Source organism: Myotis lucifugus, unplaced genomic scaffold (genome assembly GCF_000147115.1).
Source record: "Myotis lucifugus unplaced genomic scaffold, Myoluc2.0 scaffold_92, whole genome shotgun sequence".
NCBI classification, from domain to species: Eukaryota; Metazoa; Chordata; class Mammalia; order Chiroptera; family Vespertilionidae; genus Myotis; species Myotis lucifugus.
This window is the reverse complement of record NW_005871140.1, coordinates 2,917,614-2,943,656: the sequence shown is the minus strand read 5'-3', so window position 1 is coordinate 2,943,656 and position 26,043 is coordinate 2,917,614.

Sequence of the window (26,043 nt, the reverse complement as noted above, 5' to 3'; positions counted from 1 at the left end):
GGCTGAAATTAGGGAATTCTTGGTTTTGAGAATGGTTGCTGATAGTCCCAGAATTACTAGCAGATTTTACTTTTTAAAAAAATGATAGGTTTGGAATTCATTCTGACAAAAGATAATCCACACTTCTAAACAATGGAAGATTTTACATCAGGAGACTTTGAAAATGTCTTTCCACTGAATGAAAAACAGCATCTGTTATTGATTAAATGTGAAAAGGTGAAGTATTCTGGAATAAAACCAATTCTAATGCTCAAGTCTCTATAAAGACTGCTACCTAACACATTATGGATGGCTACCGAATGAGCTGCATAGCTTTAACAGCTTATAAAATGAAATATAAAATGCAATACGTAATAAAATTCTCATTTATTTAATAGTCAGTTGTATGGTATAGTAAGAGGGTATGGTAAAATAATCATGGGATTTGGAATTAGGAGACCTGGGTTTGATCCTCAGCTTCAAATGACTTGGGTTCAAACACTTCTTTTTTTTGTTTCAAAACTGGAAAGTTGATAATAATACATCAGTTTGGTAAGAGAGAACATTTTAGGAATTAAATATACAATGTTATGCAAATATTTCCCTTGTAGCTCATATTGCATAAATAGCTTATAATTTTCTTTATATTTTAACTGTTAAAATGTGAATTTATTAGTTCACTTAAAAATAATAATAAAAACTTATTACATGCAAATATAACATTTATGAAAAATGACTATAGTTCCTAAAACAAAAATATTCAGTGAGAATAATCACATTGTTTTACATTTTTACAATTTCTTTTTTCTTATTTTCTCCTTTTAAATTTTTTTCAATTACAGTTTACATTCAATTATTTTGTATTAGTAATTTTCTTTATTAAAAAGATATACATTCTTTGAATGCGGAGAGAATGCTGAGATAGTTCAATGTCCATTCTGATTATTTATATTATTATTTCTGACCTTTATATTTATTAATTAAGATAAATTGTTTTTATTCACTTTACTTCACATATTAGCATGTCTTAACTCCACATAATAGGTGCTCAAAAATGTTTGCTGAATGTTGACTATTACGAAATTCCAGCAAACCACTCAGAAAATGTTAGTGATGTGAATAAATATGAGAAACTTGTGGAAAAGACAGTAATGAAGAAAGGTAGAAAATCTGAATGAAAATCAAGACATTCATGAGATTTGGCAGGAAGAGGGAGCCACTCCTCCCCAGAGGAGAGCCAAGAGAAGGCTCTCTGATTCTGATTTCCTCCTGCTCTGACACAAGCACTCTCCTGAGTTTGACAGTTGAACATAAAATAGGGAGATTACCCTGGATTATTCAGTTGGGCCCAATGTGACCAGAGGTGTCATTAAATGTGGAAAAGGGAGGCAAAAAAATCAGCTTCTCAGCAGGTCATTGCTTCCCTCTCTCTGTCATGTTTAGTTCTCATTTCTCTTTTTCCTCCTGCCTTCCTCTTATCTGTCCTTTCTCTCTCTTTTTCCTTCATTGTTTATGACTGTGTGCATGGTGAGTCTCTGTATGTTATATAGGGACATACACACACACACACATACACACACACTCAAACTATATTGAAAATGAAAACTTCTAAATTCAACCAAAACTTCATTTTAAAGAATAGCTGACTAATCTATACTAATAAAAGGGTAATGTGCTAATTAGACCAGACATCTTCTGGACAAAGCCATGGTGGCGGGGGCCAAGGCAGAGGCTATTAGGGGTGATCAGGCCCTCAGGGGAGGGCAGTATGGAGGCAATCAGGCCGGCAGGAGGGAGCAGTTAGGGAGCAATCAGGCCAGCAGCGGGGAGCAGTTAGGGAGTGATCAGGCCAGCAGGCAGAGGAGGTTAGGCATGATCAGGCATGCAGGAAGGTGAGCAGTTAGGAGCCAGTGGTCCTGAATTGTAAGGAGGATGTCCGACTGCTGGGATCTGGCCTAAACCAGCAGTCAGACATCCCCCAAGGGGTCCTAGATTGGAGAGGGTGAAGGCCGGGCTGAGGGACCACCCCCGTGCATGAATTTTGTTCACTGGGCCTCTAGTCCTATATAATAAAAGGTTAATATGCAAATAGACCAAGTGACGGAACAACCGAACAACCGGTCACTATGTCGTGTGCTGACCACCAGGGGGTGCATGAGGAACATGGAGAGCATCTGCAGAAGGTGGGATGGTGGAGCAGGTGAGCGGGGGTGTCAGACCAAGGTGGGGTGCCAGTCACTGTCATTGGGGCAAGCCTCTGGTGGTTACTAAAAATTCTTTACTACCACATGCCACAGTCCCGCCCAGCACTTGCACCTGCTGCCAGCGATGGCCCCACTCACACCCGCAGCTGGTGCTGGAGCCGCTGTTCACACCACCTGCCAGCGCTCGGCGCCAGTCCTGATGGCTCAGTGCCGTCAGCGGGTGTGAGCAGCGGCTGCCAGCCCCAATTGCCCCTGAAGGATTCTCCACCTCCCCCTGCTCCTGAGGGGCAATCAGGGCAGCAGCCACCGCTTGCACCCACCAACAGTGCCGGACCCACTTGCACCTGCTGTTTGCCCCGGCCCCAGTTGCTCCGCTCCATCAGCGGGTGCAAACGGGGCCGGCACTGTCAGTGTGTGGGAGCAGCAGCAGTGGGAGCGGGGCTGTCAGCAGACAGGGGACCGGGACTGTGGCGGAAGTGGCCAGGTGGGGATACAGAGGATGGGCCAAGACCTGCCCCTGTGCTCACTGCAGCCTCGCAGCCCACAGTTCCTTTTAAGGTGCACAAATTCATGCACTGGGCCCCTAGTTTATAATAATAAAAGCACAATATGCTAATTAGACAGGACATCCTTCCAGATGTCCTTCCAGACAACCTTCTGGATGAAGCCGGGGCTGCGAGGGAAGCCCAGGTCTCGGGTGCCAGAGGGAAGCTGATGCCAGCAGCGGGGGGAAGGAAGGCCTACTCTTGCATGAATTTCGTGCATCAGGCCTCTAGTATTGTAATAAGATAATGTTTTTATCTATTAACTGGTGTTCTTTTGTTTTGCTTTGTTTTGTTTTCAAATTTCTGGATACTTCTTCCATCGATTCAGCTGCTAAAGTATTCTAGACTTCCTGCCTTAGTGAAGGGAAAATACAGCTAACTAATTTGATTCTTGCAGAAGCCTTGGCATAGCTAATAAACAGGGTTGGGTCCCCCCCCACCCCTCACCCCCGTCCAAAGTTAAAGGGGGGTTAGGGAAAGAAAAGAAAGTAAGAGGGAAAATGCAAAGCATAAATTTTGGCAGGGTCTCAACATGATACCCTCAAGGGGACAAAACAACAGACTCTCCTGATAAGAGTTGTGATCTGAGGGCAGAGGAGACCTGTGCACCCCTTTTCAGCGTAAAGATCAGCAAAGTGGCAATATGAATAGAAAAGTTTCCTAGTTAGTATTGGCAGGACCAATAGAAAAGAAATGGTTGAGAACATTAGTTTCCTACTGCTGCCTTCATATAATACCACAAACTTAGTGACTTAAAACAACACAAACGTATTCTCTTGTAGTTATAGAGGTCAGAAGTCCAAAATGGGTTTCAACAGGCTAAAATCCAGGTGTCTGCAGGGCTGCATTCCTTTCTGAGGGCTCTCTCAGGCTTTCAGCTTCTCGAGGCTGCCCACATTGCTTTGCTTGTGGCTTCGTTCCTTCATGTTCAAAGCCAGCAATGGCCAGTCAAGTCTTCTTCACACTGAATCACTCTGACACTGACTTTCCTGCCACCCTATTCCACATTTAATGAACCTTATAGTCACCTTGGGCCCATCTGAATAATCCAGGATAATCTCCCTATTTTAAGTTCAACTGATTGATAACCTATTTCTTCTGCAACCTTAATTCCTGTTGCCATAGAACATACCATATATACAGATTCTGGGGATTAAGACCAGGAAATATTCAGAAAGCCATTGTTCCTATCACAGCTGTGCTGTTTATGATCACTGACACAACTTCATAGAGATGTAAGGTACTACAGGGAACAGCAAAATGTTTTTTCCTCATGCAGCTGAGAACATGGACAATAACATGGACTGGCGATTCCAGGGAGGTTGTACTATCAAACACAGGAGAATATGACAGGAGATTTATAAAATGGACCAGTGAGCAGGAATGAAAATCCAGGTACCAATCCAGGCTGATGTACATTTCAGTAGCTACCATCATGGAAAGATAGTGATCAAGTACCAGACAGCCTCTTTTCTCCTGACCCCAGAGACTTTATGATACATAGTGCCCTGATGCCCCTACCATCCCCCTGTAAACTTAGATGCAACTTTAGGGAGAAAAAGAAATGGGAACCTCAAATCAACTGAGTTTCTCTGAAATTAACTATGACTTACCTTCCAATATGAATAGATTGGGGGCTCTGCATAGAAATTAGGTACATTTACAGGGGGATGAAAAGCATATTTCAATATTTGAGTTTATTATCTGATATTTCACACAAATTAAACTCTCAACACTTTTTTATTAAGACTATAATGAGCCCTTTGCTTTTCAAAAACCCATTGGGTGTGTGTGATCACATCTGTACTTGTGCTTCTCATATTCAAGCATTAGAGATAAAGGAGAGGGTGGTGAACCAGACCAGAGCCCTGTGTCCTTGGATTCATCATCTCCTTGCCCCTTTCATTTCAAGATGGATTACTTTACCAAGGAAGAGACTTTTTCCTTCAACATATATTTTTATTTCTATTCCACTCAGGTTATCTTATGGGAAAGGTGAGACCCTTACCTCAGAAAAAAACTTTTCAAAACTATGGCCTTTCCCACGGCTCATGTGAAGACACTTCTTTAGAGGATCCCATTTTACCATCCACATGGAATTTTGCCTTAACCAATGTCAGTCGAGAAGGTAATAATGGTTATTAGAGGTTTCTTCCAGAAACTTTATACTGTCTCTCTAATTCCCACAACTCTTAAAAATATATATTATTATCTCCAATTTACCTATGAGAAAACTGAGATCCATAAAGACACCTCACTTTCACAAAGTAACTTAACCTATGACCCACTGTACCCCCCAACCCCACCCCTGACAAAGCAGAGGCTGACACAAAGGCTTGTATGCGGGTAGTTTATCTGGGAAGAGGGCTAAGGAGCAGGACTTAGGAACATAGGGAAGAGAGAAAAATACACTATAAAGGATGCATTATAAAGTAGCCAGCTCTGAAGGTGGCAGATTTTGACATGGCCATGCCCTTCCAAGGAGCTTTGTAAAGTGTGTCATAGAACTGTGCATCTAGGTTAGAAAAGGGAGAAGACTTTACCTTTGTTCTTCTACTCTGACTGGTCAAGGTGGCTCTCCTCAGGTGCCAACTCTGTGGCCTTTCCAGTTTTGCATATACAATGCCAACAGTTTTCCCATAGGTGTCCCACATCTAAGCTCTGGGGCAAGAAGCTAGCGATCTGGGTGGACAGTGGCAAGGCACTGCCCTATTTCTCCTGTGCACAGCTGGCTGAGGCCTGTGCAGAAGTGTACACAGCAGCACAGAGCTGGAAGGAAGTGAAATGATGCCAGAAGTGGCTAATACCCAAGGTCATATGGCTATTCAATATTTAAAATCAGGCCCACATGACTGCAAGGCCTGGGTGCCTTCCATAATTCAGATGAGTTCCCAGGAAGATATCTGGCTTTGTGGAAGCATGAGTTTATTACCATTGGCAATTAGATGAGGATCTGGTATTGATTTTACACTATATCAGAAATGGACCATTATATACTCACTCTTTGTATATCTGAGGGCATGAATTCTTCCCCCATTAACCTCCAAAATGGGTCTGAAAATAAATATGCTAAATATAGGGCTCTAGAACAGCTCTATCAAGCAGAAATATAATGTGAGTTACATGTGAGATTTTAAATTTCTTAGTAGCCACATAGAAAAACGAAATAAGAAGCAAGTGAGCCCATCTGGTGTGGCTCAATGGTTGAGCATGAACCTATGCATCAGGAGGTCACGGTTCAATTCCTGGCCAGGGCACATGCCCAGGTTGCAGGTTTGATCCCCAGTGTGGCGATGGGGAGTGCAGGAGGCAGCCGATCGATGATTCTCTCTCATCATTGATGTTTCCATCTCTCTCTTCCTGTCTGTCCCTTCCTCTCTGAAATCAATAATATATATATATATATATATATATATATATATATATATATATATATAAAATAATATATATATTATTACTAAGTCTTCAAACTCTGGTATGTGTTTCAGACTTACAAGCATAGGGCAGTTGGACTAGCTGTACTTCAAGTGCAAAATAGCCACATGTGACTACTATTACCACTTTGGACAGTGCAGCTCTAGAGTTCACTGAAAGGCAATACCATTGTACTTTTCCTTCGGATGGGATCGAGTAGGGAGGATTTCTATACACTTTCCTGACATTATGACTTTGGTCTCCATTATTTATCTCTGGGATAAACAAAATGTCATCTTGATGAGGTTCATGGTCAGAAGTGATTAGAACAGTAATTTGATGACAAAACCAAGCCATACATGAATCTAATATTTCAGAGCTTATTTCCCCTGTTCACTTGTCTTTAAACTGCAGGATGGTAATTTTTAACTTAAAAAAATAGAAAGTTTATACATTCAAGCATACCACACATGAATAATATAAGATAGTGATTCTAAAAGTGAGTTACAAACAAGATATCCTACTCCCCCTGAATTACAACATACTAGAGGCCCAGTACATGAAATTCATGCTGGGGGGGGTGGTCGTCCCCTCAGCCCAGCCTGCACACTCTCCAATCCAGAACCCCTCAGGGGATCTCCAACTGCCAGTCGGACATCCCTCTCACAATCCGGACCACTGGCTCCTAACTGCTCACCTGCCTGCCTGCCTGATCACCCCTAACTGCCCGCCTGCCAGCCTGGTCACCCATAACTGCCCCCCTGCCCCGCTGGCCTGGTGGCCCCTTACTGCCTCCCTGCCAGCCTGGTCGCCCCCAACTGTCCCCCTCTGCTGGCCTGGTCACCCCACGCAGCCTGCTGTTCAGTCGTTTGGTCGTCCCTCACTAACCCCCCTGCTGGCCTGGTTGCCCCATGCAGCCTGTTGTTCAGTCATCCATCCAGTTGTTTCAGTCGTGATGGCCCTTGGCTTTTTATATATTAGGATAATATACAATATATTATGTATGATATATGATTCTAAAAGTGAGGTATCCTATTCCCCCAAAATTATAAAATGTACATTTGTTTGTCCTTAATCCTATAAAAACTATATTTTTATTTTCATGGATTTATAGTTCTCATAAAGCAATATCATTTATATAAAGTCTAATACAATATTTGGCAGAATTATAATTTAGCATAGTAGTTAAAAACACAATATTTAGAGCTATATCTGGGTTCAAATTCCACTTTACCACTTAGTGTGTGTAACTTTGAGCCAATCACTTCACCTCTTTCAGCCTCATTTTGTCTTCTCTGAAATGGAGATAACAACAACCATCTGAAAAGGGTGTAGTCAGAATTAAATAAGATAGTGTATGTTAGCAACAGTGCCTGGTACATGGTTAATGCTCAGTAAATGGCAACTTTTACAATTAGTAAACAAAACCCTAACAATAAGGCGGTTTGCATAGTGTCCACCTTGCCTCTGACACTTCTTACAGTCTATCTATAGTTAAGAAACATTTAACACCCTATATGGAACCATGAATTACTGTGCATGCCACTAAATTTACAGCGTTCAGGAATTTACCGATAAAAGGGGCAGTTTCCATTCAATGCTGGGCAAATTGTTCATAAAATCCACCAGCTTAAAGCAACCTGACTGGGAAGTTTTGGGAGGTTTTTCTGTTCTTTTGTCTCTTAATCCCCACACTGTGGCCTGATTCCCATAGCAGCTGAAATTATCACTTTAATTTTCACATTATCTGCTTTATATTACAGATGAATAATGTGCTAGAATAAAAAGGGGGATCTTAGGAGGAATTATCAGAGATAAAAAAAATATTATGCTTCTTCCTGAATAGTCTTTTATAACCTGTACTGAATTTTCAGTGGCCAAGAGACTACTACATCCCAGCCATTGGGTCTAGAACCAGATCAGAAGCAAGCCCTCTGAGAGACAAAAGTCTCCTGAGATAAACTTCCTGACTCACATCTTTTCACTACCCACTTTAAGCCAAGTAGCTTAAGTACAATTGCCTTTGAATGAAATGTTATAGGTGCACGTTCTAACAATAATAATAGCCAAAATTTATTCAAGGGTTGCCAAATATTATGCTAGTATATCACATACATTAGCTCATTTATTTAGTCCTATGAGGTATCTGACAGATGCAGGGATGGAACTACAGAAGGTCAGTAGCTTTCCCAAAATCATACAGCTGGGAAGTGGCAGAACCAGTATTCCAAGAGAGACGTTTTGACACCAGTGCCCAAACCCAAAACAGTGCATAAAATGCAGAGGAGACACAACACATGTACAATCTACTAACAAGTCCTGCTGGCTCTACCTCTAAAACATGCTTCTAGCTTAGCATTTTCCCCATCTTCACCAACACCCCCGTAGTCTAAGCCATCACCATTTATTGTCTGGATAATTGCAAGTTTCCAACTAGTCTCTTTGCTTCCATTCTTGTTCTCCTGCAAACTCTGTTCCATACAGCAGCCATGTGAACATTATAGAATATAAATTGGACTTTGCTCCAATTTTGCTCCAATGCATCCCTCTTAGAATAAATCCAAAGTCCTTACCATAGTCTTTTAAACTGCACATAGCCTTAGCCAGTTTTGCTCAGTGGATAGAGCATCAGACTGCAGACTGAAGGATCCCGGGTTCAATTCCGGCCAAGGGCATGTACCTTGGTTGCAGGTTCTCTGGCCCTGGTGGGGGTGCATGCAGGAGGCAACCAATCAATATGTCTCACATCTATGTTTCGCTCTATCTCTACCTTTCCCTTCCACTCTCTCTAAAAACCCATGGAAAAATATCCTTGGATGAGGATTAATTTAAAAAAATAAAATACACAAACAAACTGCACATAGTCTGAGCTCTGTCAACCTCCTCACCTCCTTTTCTCCTCCTCTCCTCACTCATCACTTTGTCCTTCTTTTCCCCTCAAGTATGTCAATCCCATTCTTTCTTTAGGGCCTTTGCACCTGCCATCCCATCTGCTTGGCACACTCATGCCTTACATCTTTACACAGCTGAATACTTCTTGTCATCCGGGCCATCATTTCAAATGTCAGCTCTCCAGAGAGCCCTTTCCTCATCACTATCACTAAAGTCGTCCACTCCTTTCTCCGCTTTCCCATTTGCTGTCTACATGACCCCATTTTACTTTCTTCGTCACACCTCTTTATACCAAATCATGTGTCCATTTATTTGTTAACTTCTTTGCTCTCTGCCTCCCTGCTATCACTAGCACAGTGAAAAGTACCATAAACCAGATACCTTATCTGTCACATTCACTGCTGTATCTGCTGGGTCTAGAACATGACTTGGCATATAAAAATTTTTTTCTTCAATAGGAACATGAATAATTTCGTTAATTAACAGCATGACAAAAAACAATCATCTTTAAAGACTTAATTCTCTGGAGTCCTTCTGTCAATATCAGTAAGGTAGTGAGAAATAGGAAATAACAGGGATATAGACAGAGAAGCTATCAACGATTAACTCCAAAAAGACACAGAGAGCCAGACAAAATGTGGTTTATGTTGTTGACACTTTTCCCATGCCTCCGATTGTATCTCTGCCACAGTACTTTGTCATTTATGTTCTTCTCTTCTCTTGAACAAAAAAATTTTGAGCGCTCATCTATCAGGTACTGTGTTAGGTACTTGGCTACATAAATGCCTAAGGAACTCTAATTATAATACAAATGCCCTCTTTGTGGTTTTTATAAAGTATTTTTGAACAATGGGAAATTAAGTAATCATTAAGAAAGATCAATAGATTTTTTAATAAGAGGGGAAATAATCTATACTAATAAAAGGATGATATGCTAATTAGACCGGACATCTTCTGGACGTCATTCTGGATGTCCTTCCTGACAAAGCCAGGGGGTGTGGCCAGCCTGCAAAGTGCCCGTGGCCCCTCGCCTAGGCTGGCCCTGCCCCCCAGCAGGGACCCTCCACCCCAATTGGGGGCATGGCTGACCTACAAACCCTCAGCGGCCCCTCGCCCAGGCCGACCCCAACCCCCAGTGGGGACTCCCCCACCCATGCACCAGGCCTCTATCCTATATAATAAAAGGGTAATATGCAAATTGACCCTAAGACCAGAATGACCGCTGGACCAGTCACTATGAGGCATACTGACCACCTCTTGGTCCCTTTCCCTGGCCGGCAGGCTCCGATAGCCTGATGGCCACCCATGGCGGGGGCAGGGCCAGCGAGCAGGCGAGAACAGCTGACCTCTCCGTTCCTTCTCCCGACCTCTCCTTTCCTTCTCCCGGCTGTCAGGCACCGAATACCCAATGGCAAACAGGGAATGGGGGTTGGGGTGGGGGGTGGCAGCAAGCTGGGGAAGATGGTCCTGATCGCAGTCCAGGCCTAGGGACTGTACCGCACACAAATTTCATGTGCTGGGCCTCTAGTTATACCATAAAAGTTTTTGAGAAAATGTGACATCTCAAATATCAAAAATATGCATTGAAAATTACTAATAGTAATTTTAATGAAGGAAATTACTAACAGGATTTGCTTCCTGTCAGTGGAATTACAATTCTTTCTTTTCCTTCTTTTTCTCCTTCCCCTTGTTCTAAATCAATCACCTTAGTTTCAGGTTACACTTCAAGAAGAAATCTCATTTGTCTCTCATCTTCATATTCAACATGGGGATAGACACAGTTCTGTTCCACAGTCTCTTCTTTCTTATCCATGGCTGAAGGATAAGCCTCTCTTTAGGATACTACAGTCTCATTGTCGGAGTTAAAAAAAAAAAAAGTTACCTGTTTTTTAAAGTGGCACCTGCCACTTTCCTCACCTTGTATTGGTTGGTCTAACCAACCCTCATGGCCATGCCCTCTGTTCATGGGGGAAGAACGACATTTTTCCTATAAGAAGAGGCCTCAAATATTTAGAAAAATAAAGCAGTCTACCACAGGCCCATCTATCCTTCCAAATTTTTGGAATGAGAGCATATTATATTTATTAAAAAAATATCAGAGATGTTGATTTTTAAAGTAATTTTTCCTTTCTTTAGCTAGACATGCATTTAGCTGGGATAATAGAAAAATCTGGCTTTCAATGGCTTAATAAATAAAGGATATTCCCTCATATAATAAGAAATATGATGTTAAGTGGCTACAAGCATTAGCTTAGCAGCTCAGTTATGTTAGTGTCAACTTCTTGACTTTTCTCTTGTATTTACAGCCCATTGTCACAGATGGCTGTCACAGATGCCTAACATCTTCAATGAAGGAAAGAGGAAAAGGAGGTAAGAAAAGCAGAGCAGTCCCTTTATCAGAAAAGTAAAGTCTTCCCCAGAACCACCCTAGCCCCCCCCCCCCACTTTAACTTATATCCATTGACCAGAAATGAGTCACATGATCACTTCCAGATACAGTGAGATTTGAGAAAACAGGGAGTGGTACTGTGATTGCCTTAGAGCAAACATGATCTTTCCTGGGATTTAGCATATTGCTGTGTTAAACAAAGTCTGGGCTATGTTAGCAAAGAGGAGGTAGGGACTGGTTATTGGCAATGTGTCCACTACAGAAGCCAAAAGAGAGTACAATTCATTCTGATGGGTGAACTAGTGGACATTTTAGCTGGAATTGAAAAAACAGTGGAATTTTGTCCCAAAGAGTATTTGAGTGTTCTTTGACAGAAGAGGTGCAACATGAGTCCCAGCAAGAAGGCAGTTTGGAAATACCAACTAGTTAGTCTGATATAACTTGAGTGTACAGTGTGAAATTGCCACGAAAGAGTAGGAGTGAGGGAGAAAGGATAGAGGCAGATGAATGATGATAATAATAGTTTGATTTACTAGATGCTTACTAGAGATCTGGTACTCTTACTACCATTATTTAATTTTCACACTCCATGAGTGCTACTATTTCCTCCCATTTTACATATGAGGGTAAGTAACCTGCTCAAGGTCACATAGCTAATAAGGGGTAGAGCTAGGATTGAACCTGGTCTACACTGTAGTGATTAAGAGCATGTGCTCTGGAGTCAGACTGTCTGGAGCCTGCACCCCCACCCTCACCTCATTTACACCCTAATCCCTACCCCACTCCCTTTTACAGTGAACCCCAAGGAAATGATTTGTAACCACAAACACACAAATTACACCTTGTGTAATTTGAGCACAAATTAAAAGCCAGTGTGGTAGAGAACTCCTGTGTGTGGAGAAGGAAATAAAGTAGGAAGGGCCTGGAAATGGGGAGATTAATATAGTGATTGAATCATCAGAGACAATGCTTCTTGCCCGTACCTCTCACATCAGAGCAAAGGAAGCCTGCAAGTTCAAAACACTCGCTCTTCCCCCCAGCCAATTTACATGATCTGACATAAACAAGAAAGCATCTGAGCCAATGGCTGGGCTATAACTCATCCACTATCAGAGAGGAGATGAGCTTAACAATAAGGTTTCCCAGAAACATTTTTCAAGCACCAGTTCAGCTGCTTAAAAAGTACTGCCTGAATCGCTAATAAATCCTGGCAATCCATACACTACATCTTTACCAGCTTTAACCATGATGTATATGAGGCTTCCAGAATTCAGCAGACCTTGCAGTCACTGGGTTTTCTACTTGTTTTAGAGTGTGACAGTTTCCTTTGGTTTTCTACTTCTTCTCACCCAAATCCATAAGATATTTTTTATAAATATCTAACTTCTTCCTCCACCACATTTCTTTAAAAAGCAAAGACATAGTCAAAAAAGTATAAAATAATAAATGTGTGGATATCCTAATTGTCACTTCTAGATCATAAACAATTTCAGTGTTCTGCCTTATTTTAGTGTTATAGGTCAGTGTTTTCTTAATTGTGCACTATTGTGTTGACACCCTTGGCCACCAATATCATTCCCCAACCATTGTGACAATCAAAAATAAATGAATTCCCACATTCATTTCAAAACCTACCCTCTGGGAACAATTTTCCTTCTCTCTACTCTCTTGAGAAACATGGTTGAAATGTGACAAAATTAGGACTGCATTTTGGTTGTATCTATTGTGGACAAAAGGGGCCACATGCTGACCTGACAAGCTCAGGGGAGGCCTGCATGGCAGTCTTGCAGACTCGGAGACCTAAAGTAACTACAAAGGATGATCTGAAATTAAACTTTAACTAAAAGCAGTTATGGTGGGCAGTCACGTCCTAGGCCAGTATCTTCACTGACAAGGTCAACCTTTACCTTAACTGAGCCTATCTGTCTTTTTGCATCTATGATAACATACCCTTGAAATGTCTGGGTAACTTGTGACTTCCCTGTATCTGGAGCCTCTGGGGCACAACCAAATGTGCTGGGCCCCAGGACAGATACCACAAATTCCTTCATCATCATGTTAATTGTTCCTGCACCCACCTAAGTATGTGTCCATCATTTTACTTTTTATCCAATCCCAGGGGTTTCCCTGCTTTGCTTATCCCTCCTCCTTAATCTATCACCAATGAATTTCATGTAACCCACCTACGTCCCTCCTTTGATGGCAATGTATAAATGCAGATGTAACCTCACCATTCTCCGGAGCATTATCTCAATCCGTTGAGGTTCTGCTTCCTGGTATATGTCGACAGTTTGGCTCAAATAAACTCACAAAAATTCTTTACAGGTTTCAATGGTTTTTTTTTTACGTTAACATTACCTATTCATAGGAAACAAATTGATTTCCATATCTGTAAAATGGGCATAAAATTAGCACATACTTTATATAACATGGTGATACAAAGTCAAGCACATGGGCCCATCTAGGTAAATATATTAGGTTGAACCAAGCCTAGCATCTGAACTGTTTTTCTACCCTCTCTAGCAAATGCTGACCTAGGTAAATAGAGTTTTAATTCACTGCTCCATTCTGCATTGCCATATCCTGGCTTCTGTTCGTCTGGAAACTAGATAACTTGGAGCACTATTTTAAAAAATTGAATATAGCTCTATGATTGGAGTAAAGTAGGATACTATAGAAATAATGATAAAAGAGATGGAGAAGTCTATTTTGGAAAAGGTGAGACTTACAGATCAGGAATTCAGGAATGTTATAGGATCCTAGAAAGTTCTTGTTTCCTTGATTTATGAATTTATAAACTGGAAAATTATCTTTTAGGATTTCTTATAGAGAGCATTCCTTCAAAGGGGGGTGAGAGGGAGGTAAACCAAGTAATCCAAAAGATTCATCTAATTTCTAAAGGTCTGTCAAAACTTCCATGATTGAATCAACCTGATTTCTGGCATTAAAGATGTGAATGGCCTTAAATTATGCTAGCCTATGGCATTCTGTTATGAATCGTGATGTACACAATAGCCTAAGGGGAGATCACTATTCCTGAGTTGATAACTGCTTGGGAACAAAATATGGCTTCTATTCTCTGAGTTATAGCTACATATTCAAAGATAAATAAACATTTTTGTCAGAGATTTTGTTACAAAATTTACCAGAAAATACACACACAGGAATACTCGGAGATACCAGAAAAACCCATTTATTTCCAGATGTACTAGTACCGTGACTCAGGGGAGCCTGTTTCCAAATCCTGAGCAAACCAATATGGAGGAAGCTCTCTTTATACCCCTTTGGTTTCTTTGTCCCTCAAATAAGGATCAGACTTCCAGACCTTTCGCTTACTTTGCAAAAAGCCCCGTGTGTTGGGATGAGGGCCGTGAGACCACACCTAAAGGCCTTGCCTGGTGCCAGAGCTGATAACCCCCTCTGGGGGTTGTGAATTGTTCATGGTTTATGACCTCTGTAAAATGTGAGTATTTAGGTAAACAGGTCTTGCAAAATCAGATAATTAAGGAAGGGGCAGTGACTACACTATAGGCTAACAGAAATGTGCATTAGGGATACTAATTAACTAGGTACAGAGTCAGGCTGCTGGTCTCCCCCCAAAAAATGTCTTATTTTCCTCATCATTTTAACTAAGCAAACAATATGTGAGAGCAAATACAAAAGTTCAGCTCCTTTCCAAAAGCAACAAAAATTTAAAAGAGAAAAGGGGATCTTTTTAACACTTTGTTGAATATGCTAATTTTACTTTAGATTTCAGTCTTGTACAAAATTACTCCAGCAGCATAATATTTCCTTAATAGAGAAATTCACTCTATTGGATATTTCCTGTAATCCCTGGAGAAGCAGCATTCAACCCCCATTCATATGGTAACCCTTACATGAGAGAGAAAGTAACAATGTTCGATTAAGTTATGATTTTAAAAATGCATTTGCAGCAAACTAGAAATAGAAGGAAACCCTCTTCACATGATAAAGGAATATCTTGTTGCAGAAGACTCCAGAAAAACCAAGCGACGCTTTGAAGAAGTGGAGAGACACTGTTTTAATTACACCGGCGGACTCCAGGAAGTAATTTCCAAATCAGAGTCCCGAAACATGCAGGGGCCTTCATTTTATATCTCCCTGTGGTCTTTGTCCCGCAAATATGGATTATGCTTCAGGTCCTTTTCGTGGGCTTTGCAAGAGGCCCTCAGGTGTTGGGGGTCTCCAGGCCGATATCTGATGGCCTGGCCTGGCTCCAGCAATAACAACCCTCCCTCCGGGCAGTGCACTGTTCACAGGTTTATGGCCTCTGTAACAGGTTCCACAAGACCAGTTTCTGGGAAGGAGGTATGACTTAATTATAGGTTAGCTTGCTGGCATGGATTCCAATTGCAAGCCCCCCAAATATCAGGATTACATTTGAATTAGCCCTTTATAGCCTTCTCAATCTAACAAAGCTTATAGCACATTTCCTACTTAATAGTAAAAGTTTACAAGCACTCTCATTAATGTCAAAAATGAAAAAAGGATACCCACTAGCTTCACTATGAGTCAACATTGAACTAGAAACTCTGACACTACAATAAGGCAAGAAAAAGAAATATGATATATGACTAAAAAAGAAATACACACAATAGTCATTATTTGCAATACTATCAATTTGTTTACATAGAAACTTGAATAAAAGCTGTTAACGTAAAAAAACCATTGAAACCTGTAAAGAATTTTTGTGAGTTTATTTGAGCCAAACTGTCGACATATGCCGGGAAGCAGAACCTCAAGGAATTGAGATAGTGCTCTGGAGAATGGCGAGGTTACATCCATATTTATACATTGCAATCAAAGGAGGAACATAGGTGGGTTGCATGAAATTCATTGGTGATAGATTAAGGAGGTGGGAAACCTCTGGGATAGGATAAAAAGTAAAGTGATGGACACATACTTAGGTGGGTGCAGGAACAATTAACATGATGATGAAGGAATTTGTGGTATCTGTCCTGGCGCCCAGCACACCTGGTTGTGCCCCAGAGGCTCCAGATACAGGGAAGTCACAAGTTACCCAGACATTTCAAGGGTATGTTATCATAGATGCAAAAAGACAGATAGGCTCAGTTAAGGTAAAGGTTGACCTTGTCAGTGAAGATACTGGCCTAGGACGTGACTGCCTACCATAACTGCTTTTTGTTAAAGTTTAATTTCAGACCATCCTTTGTGGTTACTTTAGGTCTCCGAGTGTGCAAAACTGCCGTGCAGGCCTCTCCTGAGCTTGTCAGGTCAGCATGTGGCCCCTTTCGTCCACAAAGCTATGATCATTAAAATGTATGAGAATGCAGCAAGGTTTTCTGGAGACAAAAATCCATAGCATTCCAGTAACCAATCATTAAGCAGTTTCAAACAATAGGATTTTCCTATAGAAGAAAATTAAATTAAATCTTGAAATTACCCATGCCAAAAAAAATAATTCCAGATTGATTAAACCTACAAGAAAAAAATGTAACTTTGTCTATTAGAAGAAAATATATAAACATAACTAACTTTACCAACCCAAGGTAAAGAAGGACACAAAAAACTCAAGGCCCAAGGGAAAAGTTTGATTAGTCTACTTCTGTCTATTGTTTCTGTCACTTAATCTGTCAAAAGATGTAAAAAAACAAAAGACAATGATAAATCACAGACAGGGAGACAATACAATGCATATAAATAACCATGAATTGATATCAGAATATACAAATCACTTCCAAGAAATGTGGAAAACAACTCAATGGAAAATATAGGAGGCAATTATGAATAAACTGTTCAGAAAAAAATAATAATAAAATGACAAATAAACTCATGAAAGATGTGCAATGTAGAAAATAGGGAGAATAATGTAATCCACCATCAGAATTTTTCAGTGTTAAACTTTTGTCATAGTTGCTTCATTTTTTAAAAAATATAAAAACCTAAGCTATTATTGATAAACCTAAAATTCCCTTTGTTCCCTCTCTCGTCCTCATGTTCCCTCACTTCAGAGAAATAGAATCATGAATGTGTAAGTATACTCCAGTCTATTTTTTTCACACATGCATTGTAGGTACAAATATTGTTGTGTTGTGTTTAGAACATACTTAATGGAATGTTTTCCAAAAAGTAGAAATAAAAGTGGTCAGAGCCCAACATTCAATCCCTAGTGGGCCTGACTTCAAAACCCACACTTCTCTCATTATGAATGAATATTTTCCCTCTTGAAATTAATGATTTATGACTCTGAAAGACTTTTGTTTCTTTCTTTGCATCAAGATTGAAAGAAAATATATACATCCATTCCTACCCATCCCCCATAGTTCCTCTTTTTTCCTACTGGACATCCAACATATCATCCCCAGCCCGTGGCTTAGATGAAGCATTTAATAGGACCCACACACCCCAAAGCAGAGTGATGGACAGGATGTAATCCCACCCAGTTTTGCCCTCTCCAAGGAAGTCGCTATCACATTGGTAAGGGGCACAAGTCATTAACTGTTTAATGGGAAAAAGGATCCTAGAAAGCCGATCTCACTGTGGGCCTGCCAGATAGAAGCTTGACTGAGGAAGAGAGACGAGCAGGTGAAAATGGCTTGCAAAGAGGTCAAAAAAGTCGATATGAAAAATGAGACAATAGTCCTAGGAGCACAGTAAAACTCTTCAGCTTTCATAACCCACCACAACGGTGTTAGCTTCGCTGGGTCAATTAGCTGCCTACTCTATCTTCCTCTGTTGTTAATAATGGCCAATATCCTCCCTCTTTAAAGAATGAAAATGAGGAATTTGTGGTTATAGTAAGCTATCATTAAAAGCACATGAATTCCTAAAAGCCTCTGAAAATAAATTAGTCTTCACATTACCATCTGCAACCATTTCACCTCAGCTAGTGATTCCATTAGCCCTTGTGCACTCTAAATAGGCGAGGGCTTGGATATTACTTAAGGAAAAATCTCCAAGGGAAATGGAGTGACTGCAGAAATCAAAAAGAGAAATGCCAAAGGTGGCATCTGTACACTCACATCGCCCCAGAGCAAGGACCCCCGTGCCACACGAGGGACACCAATCGGGCCATCTCTCAAAGATAAAGATGAACTCTCCAGGACAAGCCATCAATAAAACTCCAGGATGACTGGTAAGAAGGGGACCGGCACATTCAGATTTAAAACTAATCTACTTAAATTCTATCTTTGGGTCTGTGGACGTAAGAAACGTCCAAACCTGCAGAGAATTTTTATGAATTTATTTGAGCCATACTGACGACAGTTGCCAGGAAGCAAAATCTCAAAGAATTAAGAAAATGCTCTGGAGAATGGCAGTTTTGCACCTTATTTTAGACATTAGAGTCAAAAGAGGAGGCATAAGGGGGTTGCATGAAATCTACTGGTGATAAAGTAGGGAGGCAGGAGATACCAAAGTGGGGAAATCTCTAAGATTGGATAAAAAGCAAAAGGTATAGACACATATTCCTTTTACATTGGTGAATATTGAATAGTTAACAGTTAACAATGAACAATGAGGGGTTCTGTGGTCTCCAACTCTGGTGGGAGATTGCACCCTGGGGGGTCTGGAAAAGCAAATTACCTTGATATTCCAAAGGTATGCTATCTTAGATGCAAAAAGGCAATAGACAGGCTCAGTTAAGGTAAAGATTGGCCTTTGTCTGGGAAGATATCGGCCTAGGACATGACCACCTACCATGACTCACTTTCAGTTAGAAAATTTTAATTTCAGACCATCCTATGTGGTGACTTTCAGTCTGTGAGTTTGTAAGACCCACCATGCAGGCCTCCTTTGAGCTTGTCAGGTTTAGTATGTGACCCCTTTTTCATCCCAATAAGTCTGAAACCATTCTCTGGACCTCTCTCTCTGCAGCATCAGCTGCTATTGACACTGTCTCCTATGGAACTTATTTTTTTTCCTGGTATGCTAGGTTGGATCATGTCCCCCTAAAATTCATGTACACACCAGACCTCAAAATATGGCCTTATTTGAAAATAGGGTCTTTACAGATGCAATTAATTAAGATAAAGTTGTACTGGAGTAGGGTGGTTCCTTAATTAAAAATGACTGGTGTCCTTATACGAAGAAAAGACACACAAAGATAAAGGCACATAGGAGAACTCCTATAACAACAGAGGCAGAAAAGGAGTGATGTGTCTATAAGCCAAAGGATGCCAAGGATTGCTGGCAACACTATAAACTAAGAAAGAGCCAAGAACAGACTTTCTCATGGAGCCTCTAAGAAGGAACCAATCAATGCTGCCGACACCTTGATTTCAGATGGTGATTAAAGAAAATTGAATTTATTTAAGAGAAGGGGATGGGGGATGAGATATCCAAAGGGAAGGGCTGCACAGCACCGAGCCAAGGGGATAATGGGGCGATGATGGCAGCCCCCAGGAGCTGGAGTTTCACTCTTACATGCAGTTGCTGGTGGGAAACTGTCATCAGTGGGTCTGGGGGCTGAGCTGGTGGGCTTGTAATGCAGATGGAATCCAGGTGTGCAATCAGGTGCCTTCAGGACAGTTTCCATTCCTTGTACGGTCTGACTGCCGGGATCCAATGAGTTTTCCCTGGTCTTTTGTTCTCCTGCGGTGGGAAGCTTACAAATGGCCGTTAAGGGTTGTATTGCCATACAGTTCTAACACCTAGGAAATTACAGACCTAACTTCTGTAATGCCACAGTCTAACCACTATTCTACCTGGCCCTCAAATGATGCAGTTTCTTCAGGCTCTATCCTAGAGGTCTTCTTTTTCTCATTCTAATCTTCCCCTGGCTGACCTCATTCCTATTCCTGACTTCCATTACAACCTAGGGCGGGAGGGAGAAATAGAATAGTGGGGAGTAGCCACAGTTATAAGAAATATTAATCATGCTCTGTTAACTGTGATTGTTTTGCTCTGATTAAAGAAAGTGCATTCTGACCTGGCTGAGAGTTGAACACCATGGGATCTGGGAGTTAGCCTCAAAATGGGGTCCATTCTCCTTATCTGAGAACTGCCTATCATCATGGAAAGATTAACAATCTTTTTGCCAAAACAATGGAGTCCAAGAGGTGCCTGCCCTTTGCAACCCTCTCAGCCCTCATTGCCTGTAATCTGTAACCATTTTACCATTTCTTATTCCTTTTGTCTACGTCCCCATGTAATGCTTGTCCTTCTACCCAATATAATGACCTACTGCTCTTCCATGTTGCTGGCAATATTGGAAAATAAAATGCTCACATATGATTCAGTGCTGACTCTGCTTAATTGGCTCAAATAGTGACACACAGCCCAGACCCATCCTTTGTCTGGTTTCACCTTCATACAGTGACTCATACATTTATACCATCTCTAAAGTTCCCTATGTAACTTTATCTCTTAGCTTTCTTAAAGCACTTCAAATACATGTGTCTCAAGTCAAATTTATTATCTTTCTCCCAATCTCAAGGCTTATTTTGTTTTTCCAGTATTCGTTTTAATCCAGGGTCAGCAAACTTTTTCTGCAAAGGCCTAGAGAATAAATATTTTAGGCTTTGTGAGCCAGTCTCTGTCAAAACTACTAAACTTGGCATTTATAGCACGAAAACAGCTGTACATGCCACATAAACAAATAAGCATGGCTGTGTTACGGTAAAAGTTTACTTTCAAAAATAGGCAGCAGGCAGGATTTGGCCCACGGGCCATAGTTCAATGACCTCTACTCTAAATGAATGAATACCAACCCCCATCAGTTGTATTTATTACCTATAAACCAGCCAGAAACCTGCTCTTAATATCTAACTCCCCCTCACAACTCTTCCCTGGTATCCTCTCAGTCCTGCAAATTTTACTTCTCAATGATTAATCCATCCACTCCTCCACATTTCTTCCACTAATCCTCTTGTCTTCTTCTGCCTAGATCATAGCATAAGGCTGTACTGACTTGTCTACTCACACTCACTTCCAGTCCACTCCCCAAAGTTCTCTATAAACCACAACAAAATGATCTTACAGTGCAAATGGAGTCATGCCACTTATACTCAAAGCTATCCTGTTATTCTTATGATGATGACAATATTCCTTAACACAGCCAGCCATCCCCTACATGGTTTGGCCTTCAGGTGCCCCTCTAGCTTTATCACAAATATTTACACCATATCATTCTTTATAATAGTGAAAACAGAGAATAAATTACTGACCAACATAAGGGTTGATTTAAGATATATTATTATATAAGTTCGATGGTATACTATGCAACCACTGAAAATGGTGTATGCATAGGAAAAACAACAACAACATGTAAACAAAAATGTTTCCAGCCCCTTTACTCAAAACAGAAAAAAAAATTTTTTTTGAAAGAAATCAAATGTTTAGCAACAGGATAGATAAACCAACCAAAATTGTGGTGTATTCATACAATAAAATTCTACTCAGTGATTTAAAAAAAATTTTTTTAAACAACTTTGTGCAGCAACATGAACAAATCTCAAAAACATGCTGAGCAAAACAAACAAATTCCAAAAGGTTATATATTATGTAATTCCATTTGAATATGTTCAAGACAGCAAAACTAGACATTAGTTATATTAGGGTTAGTGTTGGAAATTATGTGAGGGTAGGGAATTGACTAAATACTGCATTGTAGTATTGGTTGCATGGTTATACACATTTGTAAAACTCATAAAATTTTACAGTGTATTTCACTGTAAGATTTACCTCAATAAAAAATTATTGAGAAGGAATATGCATTTATGTTGAAGTGTTTTTATAGACTGTTGTTAAAGGTGACAATAGAAGCTTCATGATGCCATAGGAGGGAAGGAGGGAAGAAGGGAGGGGGTAAGGAAGAAAGGGAAAAGGGAGAAGGAAGGACTAAAAGACATAAAGTATGATAAACATGTCAACTTTGGGGTGGAAGAAATCTGTCATTTTTTCCTTTGTGTTTTCTGTGTGTACCAAGTGTTAAACATTAAGCCTTAACTATACTTGTGAAGACAACAACACATATTTTTAAAAGTGTAAAATAACCCCAAAAGTTGTTAGTTTAAGAAGGCAGGTTTTTCATGTAATTCATCTATACATGCAATATACTGTATATTCAATATTGGTTTTTCTCAAGGTTGTTTGGTGGAATAAAATTCGAAACAAAACATCCTACATTTCTGCAACCTTTGGTGTCATAGGCAGAGGGTAAGATTAGTCAAGATATGTTAATAAGCTTCCATTAAAAACTGAGTGTCACCCCTGCTCTACAATTTCCCAACACGTGTAATTTGGAAGTGCCACTTTCTGTCAGAACAGAGAGGAGAAATGCAGATGATATTTGAGAGAAGGGTTGGTTTTCTGTTTAGAGGAGACTTTTGTTCTGTTTTCAAGGCTAGATTTGGGTTCTGCTTTAAGAAAAATCCAATGAAACAACAACAGAAAAAAAAACCTGTTGTATCTTCAAAATGGATTTATGATATGACATATAAGAGAAAGGAAAAAAAGCTCACAAAATTGAATGTTGGGTCCTTGAAATTTATATATCTGATAATATGGTGGTTAGGCATGTCAAAATCAATTTTCCCCTTCATCTTAATAAAATTAAATTTAAATGTCTCTTTTGGTTTTCTATGTTTAGAATTTTGAAAAATAGATTGAAGAGAACAAATATCTATACTGATTTTTCTGGAACCTCAAGTAATGTGATGTGAGTGGTCAGGTTATATAATATGCCACAGTTTGTAGCATCTCCTAAAGCAGAGATAAAAGGAAGCATTGAAATTTTTCCACATGACATTTAATACTGCAAAAGTTTTTTGAGATCATCTAGTCTAGGATGGAAAATAGGTTTTCATCTGGTCTGTAACTTCTAATGTATTAATGATGTTGCCTGGATTGCTGGGCTGAAAGAGATGCAGGAGCCATCTCTATGCTTAACAGGACTTTTATTGATTATAAAAGTCTGGTTGGCCATGGATAGGGGAAGTGGTGGTAAGCATGTCAAAAATGTGCTGTCCTGATTTTAATCCAACCCACTGATTTTACAATGGAGAAAGGGTTGAATTTGCTTTTTCATGAGATTAACCCAGTGCTCAGCAGTGCCCATTCTCCTTCAGCATTGATTGGGTCAGCAGATGGGCACTGTTAATGTCTATTCTTTACCAGGTCACTAGCTCACAAAATTTACCTCCATATTCCCATCCTCACATTATTTCCTACGTTTTATATCTAACACCACTCAGGGCTCATCACTCTCATCAAATCCCTGGAAGCCATTGAAATATATCTATTGGCACCTCATCTCCTCAGACCTCAAGGTGACTATTAAAATTTTTAAAAATCATTGTTATCACACAATTGTTAGATTATTTGAAACCCCATAATTATAGACTCTCTTGAATTATAACTTCTTTGAACCAAATCTTAACCACAATTGTCCAGTTTTTTTGCTCGGTAATTTTATTTAGAGAAGTATGAACCATGCAGATTTGGGGAAGGATATTTTTTTTTAGACAGAAAAGTTTAATTAAAGTGTCTAGACTTGTCCTTCCTTTAACAGAAGGTTTCTCACTTGCTTGTCATCAGCTCTGCTGTCAATCCAAAAAGGATGTCTCCTCTTTAGATCACAGCCTAGAGACTTGGTCCTACTCCCCTTTATCTTCCTCTAACCTTTCTCCTGAACTTCTTTGAAGACGAAGAAGCCAAATCCTATAAGGAAAAGATGTCAATTGAATTTCTATATGGATGATGACATTTCTCAAGGATAATGATAGGAATGCACACCTAAGAAGAAAATGATGAGCCAGATACCAAAGCATTCATCTAAATTTTCCTGCTTAATCACTCCATAACTTAGAAGTAGAAACTATAAATATTTATTATTTAGCTCATATCCTTTAAGTTTGCTGGGATAACTGAAACAGCCAAAAAGACAGGGACAGCTCTTCTAGGTGGAAACCATTGATCTTATAGTCCATTTGCTGTTCTGATGGGGCTAGATGTTCTAGAAAGGCCTTATTTACTTGCCTGGGAGTTGGATCCCAGTGAGTCTGCTTGTCTCTGCTCCACCTGGTCTCTGTTTCCTATATAATATACCAGCTTATTTACAAAGTACCAGCTTATTTACAAAGTGGAAATGTTCTAATGAAGGGCAAGACAGAGACTGAGAGACAGATGGAGATAAAGGCAAAGAGAGAGAGAGAGAGAGAGAGAGAGGTTGAAGGCCATAAGGCAGCAGTTCTCAACCTGTGGGTCGAGACCCCTTTGGGGGTTGAACGACCCTTTCACAGGGGTCGCCTAAGACCATCAGAAAACAAGTATATAATTACATATTGTTTTTATGATTAATCACTATGCTTTAATTATGTTCAATTTGTAACAATGAAATTGGGGGTCACCACAACATGAGGAACTGTATTAAAAGGGTCGTGGCATTAGGAAGGTTGAGAACCACTGCATAAGACTTCTTAAAATCCTGGCTCAGAAGTAACTCAATGTTCTTTCTGACACATTCCACATTCAATCAGACAAAAACATCTCGAGGCTCAGCAAGATTAAAAGTGTTATAATGTACCCCACGAATCACGGAAGGACGCCTCAAGAAGCCGAGGGAGTCATGCACTCCAAATCTCGAAGTGCCCTCCCCATGCCCACCACCAGATTTATAGGCAAAGATCACAAAAGTATTGATTACATCCTAGGGTTTGGAATGAGGGAACCTGGTTCGCAAAAAAGCAGTTTACAGGAGCAGAATTAAGCATGTTAATTATAGTCTTGGGTCTCCGGATCACTGAGTTGACAGAAACACGTTATCTGGGATCGCTGGGTTGACAGGAACACATTATCTAGAGCCCTCGGGTCTTGAAACTACTGAGTTGCCAGGAACACATTATCTAGAGCCATCGAGGCAATTTAGAGTAATTGTGCTGTCCTGGTCTTGGGACCACTGAGTCAACCAGGAATGCATTATCTGTGGCCACTTAAGACAATTTAGGATAATTGTGCTGTCCTGTTTCCCAGGTACAGAAGAATGTGCTTTGATAAGCAGGAAGATCACAATCAATGGGATATTCACATTACAGTTAATAAAGTATTCAATCAAATGGGATGATTTATACAATTCAGAAAATCACAATAACTTTTCTATTGTTAAACAAAGCAAATAAGTACAGGAGCCAAACAGCAGGGTTAAAGTTAAGCTATAGTTTCTACCTGAGATGATTGCTACTATACTTCAAAAGGATGAAAAAGTGGATTCCACCTCTTTATGTAAGCAAGGGTGTCAGTAGACTTTGTATGTGGATGTTAAAATTCTCATGGATAATGATAGAAGTCCCAGATACATAGATAGATATAGATAGATAGATAGATAGATAGATAGATAGATAGACAATCAGATAGATATGGAAGGGGGTGAGAGAGTTGGCAATTTATCACCTGACAGTTTATTACCTGTGGAGAATGGACAGGAGATGACAAGTTGCCAATAAAGTTGCCAGGAAGAGGATGGTATCCAGTGGTTCTCAACCTTCTGGCCCTTTAAATACAGTTCCTCATGTTGTGACCCAACCATAAAATTATTTTCGTTGCTACTTCATAACTGTAATGTTGCTACTGTTATGAATCGTAATGTAAGTATCTGATATGCAGGATGGTCTTAGGGGACCCCTGTGAAACGGTCGTTCGA